Source organism: Ipomoea triloba, chromosome 7 (genome assembly GCF_003576645.1).
Source record: "Ipomoea triloba cultivar NCNSP0323 chromosome 7, ASM357664v1".
Taxonomy (NCBI): Eukaryota; Viridiplantae; Streptophyta; class Magnoliopsida; order Solanales; family Convolvulaceae; genus Ipomoea; species Ipomoea triloba.
In genome coordinates, this window is record NC_044922.1 from 4,978,101 (window position 1) to 4,982,300 (window position 4,200).

Below are 4,200 nucleotides of genomic sequence, written 5' to 3' on the forward strand. Positions count from 1 at the left end.
AGATCCTTGCTAAATAGGGTTCATAGAACAGTGTTTTCTGACATTTCAATTTAGTGTTCATGGGCTTTGAAAATCAGAGCCCGCCCCGCCCTTTTGGCGGGACGGGACGGGCTAGCCCGACGGGCTAAGCCCGTTTTGACGGCTCTAAAAATAATACAATAATACATATACAATCCCGTAACATTATTCCAATTAAAATTTTATCAAACACCTTAAACCTATAAAGTGAACGAAATGTCCTTTTTAAGTGTTATAAGATCACTGAAATTACAAAATTTTTTTCTTTGGAGAAAAAAATGATAAATCCATAGAAAAATGAGTGGGTCAACGCGGCTTGGGCGTGCGGTTCGTGAAAGGGCGTGAGGGGGAATCGCCTTGAAGCGAGTGAGTAGGGGGCAGCCCCATCAAGAAGCAAGTTTTGTAGTTTTGTTACGTTGTTCCTACAGACCACGTGCATTTGCTCAACGACCAATCGTTTTCTCACAAGGTATGTTTGTTTCGCGAGATTTAATGACAGCTACGTCGAATTCTCCAAAACACCCCGCAAGCCAGTTAAACTCTGTGGGGGTGAAATTGTCAATTCGATGGCGTCGTATCTTACCACTTTTACGGGGCTCCGTTGTAAATTGCGTATATTTAGTAGGAAGAGCTTGTCTCCCACCAAAACGACACCGCTCCATGCATTATGACCCTGGGAAGATATCAAAGTGAATTAATAAACAACCTATATATCCTGGGAGTTGGGGAATATTGCATTGAGATCCATGATTAACAATATAGGCAAATAGCCCCACTCACTAGATCATTAATCAACAATAAAATTTTGTTATTAGCCTACTACTAGTACATAAACCGCCTCTTATCTTATGCACAATAGTGTACAAGATTTTTTTTTTTATAAATACATTAGATTTCTCAACTTACGTTAAGGGTGTGTTTGGAAACCTGAAAAATGACTTCTGGAAAATGAGTCATTTTTCAGAAATCATTTTCCTTTCTAGTGTTTGGCTGCAGAGTAGAAAACTGTGTTTATGTGTTTGGTTCATTTTTCAGGAAAATGAACAAAATTGTACACTATTGTGCCGAACAGGAAAATGAACAAAATTGTATAATTAAATATTATAATTAATTTGTTTAAATATTGAGCCGAAAACCTTGAGGGTCTTGTTCTCCACTCCACAATATATCACTTATTTAGCTAAACAGTTGATGATTACAACTTTTGGACACTCTACTGGTTTCGCAAAATCACTCCACAATATATCCTTTGCCAAAATTACTACTTTTTTGGGTTGATAATCAACCTCATCTCTTTGAATACTTTTTGGGCGGTCGGTCGGTGATTTTGCCACTCTACTGACTGGTTTCGCAAAGACTGTTTGCGAAACCAGTCTACCCATTGGGTTTGCGACTGGTTTCGCAAACCAGTCCGTCGGACTGATTTCCCAAATCAGTCCGTTGGACTGGTTTTCGAAATCAGTCCGATTTTTTGCCCAGAAATGAGAATGTTTTCAGATCTAAAAATTACAGTGAAAAAGAAAAGGAAGAAACAAGAAGAAAAGGTGAAACTGGGAACCAGAGGAGGGCAGATGGAGAGGGGCGCAGAACTGAGAGGCGGAAGCAAGAGACAAGGAGATGCGGGTTTGGAAAATGACTTCCAAAAAAAAAGGGAAGTCATTTTCCCCCAAAACTAAGTAATTTTTCATTGACTGAAGGTTTATTTTTCATTGACTCATTTTCCGGGTCTTCAAACACACCCTAAACTAATTTTAAGTCTCAAAACGTCTGCCCAAAAATGTAAATCGTGAAAGAATGTATATAATGAGTCGTCCAATTAGTCCTCAATTCCATTTTCAAGGTACACGATATTTATGAAAACTTAGATCTAATTAAGACATATCTTCCCATTTGTCATCATTATATTCAAGGTTCTAGGTGTAAAGTATTGAGGGCCCAAGATTAGAACCTAATGCCAAATAATTAAAAAAAAAACAAAAAAAGACATGCAAGTGTAAGGGATATGATGACAATAGGTCGGGAGTGGATCGAGGAGGGCTTCATCCATCACCCAATTCACCATATATTTTTTTCACCCACTCCTACCCCAAACCCAACCCGCATCAATTGAACTTTTTCAAACCCCACAACCATCCTATCGAGTGCGGGTGTCCACTATGGGTATACCCACCACTTATCATTTTATTATTTCTTTCAAAAAATAATATTTAAATTAATTACACATATTAAAATAATAAAATTAATTTATTATACTAAAACATAAAGTAATAACAATATTCAAATATAATAACTAAATTGTTAATTTTTAAAAATAAACTTAGTAGTTTAGATATAAAAATAGTAAAAAGTTACCCAAAGTTATTAAAATTTTTATAATTAACTATACATTAGTACTACGTATTTAATGATGAAAATATTCCGTTACAGTATCCGTCGCAAATCCCTCGCAAATCCGTCACTAAAGGTCTGTTTAACACAAAAATTACAATCTGCCGCTAATTTATTGTTATTCCATTGCTAATTTAACAACGAAATAATTTGTCACTATATAGACTTTTTTTTTCTTTTTTCTTTTGTAGTGAGTCATATATCCGATAGGCCATATAGTAGTCATATCCAATAATTGACATATATCCAACATTAAAGGATAAATGCAATATCATTTGACGTGAAAAATTAAATAATAATTAGTCTTTACTCTACTTAATAAAAAATAATTGGAGGAATAAGATAGTGTGTTTTAACGGGTGATATGATGCCTTTTGACTTGATGGAAATGGACATGAGAGAACTTTGAGATGAATAATTAATTAGGGAGTGGGAGCAAGTCGATCATGACCAAAGATGATTAGGTACCAAGTGTTGGAACTATTGATAATAATAGTGTAATCATCATGAAGTGCTAACCAAAAGCTATTTTAGTACTTAGAATACCTAAGTTGATTACTTTATGAATAATATCATTATGGACTGCAACTAATTTGATAGTGATATTTGATCAACCTAAAATAAAATTAGCATTCAATGATATATATAGACACACACGACATTAAAACTTGAAGATAGTGCATGAACAAAATACGACTTTGTTGGATAGCGTTATGTCAAAATTTATTATTTATTGAGATTACTATAAGTACATAGCAATTAGGTAAAGATGTATTATATTATACTCTACCTGTCCACCGTGTATGATGAAGAGGTACTCTATGTATGTTTGAGATTGAGTGTATTTTAATTTGGTGTAAGTTTCCTCTTGAGAATGGGAGATAGTTGATCTTTGCGAGCATGGTGTTTGAGAGTTGTTTGTTGAGCGTCGTTAGAGACATGTTTTGGAGTAGTTGAATGTGTGTGTATTGCGTTCTGAATAATTATATTAAACAAATTTTGATGATACGTGTAATAATGTATGTTAAGACTTTATAGCCCACAAACTTAGCTTTGATTTTTGTTAAAATTATTAAAGTAATAATCATAATGGAAGGTTTCACTTGCCAATTTATTTATAGCCTATATATTTTGGGATTCTTAAAGAAATTTATGAAATTGTGAGGGTTTGTGATTTGGATTGATTGCACACATGTAAAGAGAATAGGGAATAGAGATTGAGAATATTGTTTTGTGGTCAAAATTGACTAATAAGCTAATTATGTTAATTACCAGTCTAAGTGTTTTTCTTTTGTAGATGGTCAACATTTGATCATTGTTGTTAGATTAGATTTGTTCTACAATGGTACATTACATTTCAATAGGGATGGTTCTTTTATTAGGGGCATCCCTTGAGCCTCTTATTATTCGTTTTTGTGGATTTTTGTGTATTTGAGTTGTCCTGTTCAGTTGTATTATCTTAATAAGTGTTGTTATTTTTTTATGATCTAGTTATTTTTTAATTCAAAGTTATATTTAATAAAATAAGAATATATTATGTTATTTATCCAGACTTAATAAAATAAAAATACAATTAGTTAATTTAGACAGGTTAAAAGAGGTAATAATACAAGTTTGTTCGATCATTACTATAATTTCTTTGTTAACACAGAAAAATCTTTTGTTAACTGTCTTATACAATGCATAAATACATTACAAACAAAACTAAAGGTAGATTTTAATTAGCTTTAATACAAAACAACAAATCACATATTAGAAAAAACACTATAAGAAGTTTTAATTTGTTTGCGGAGG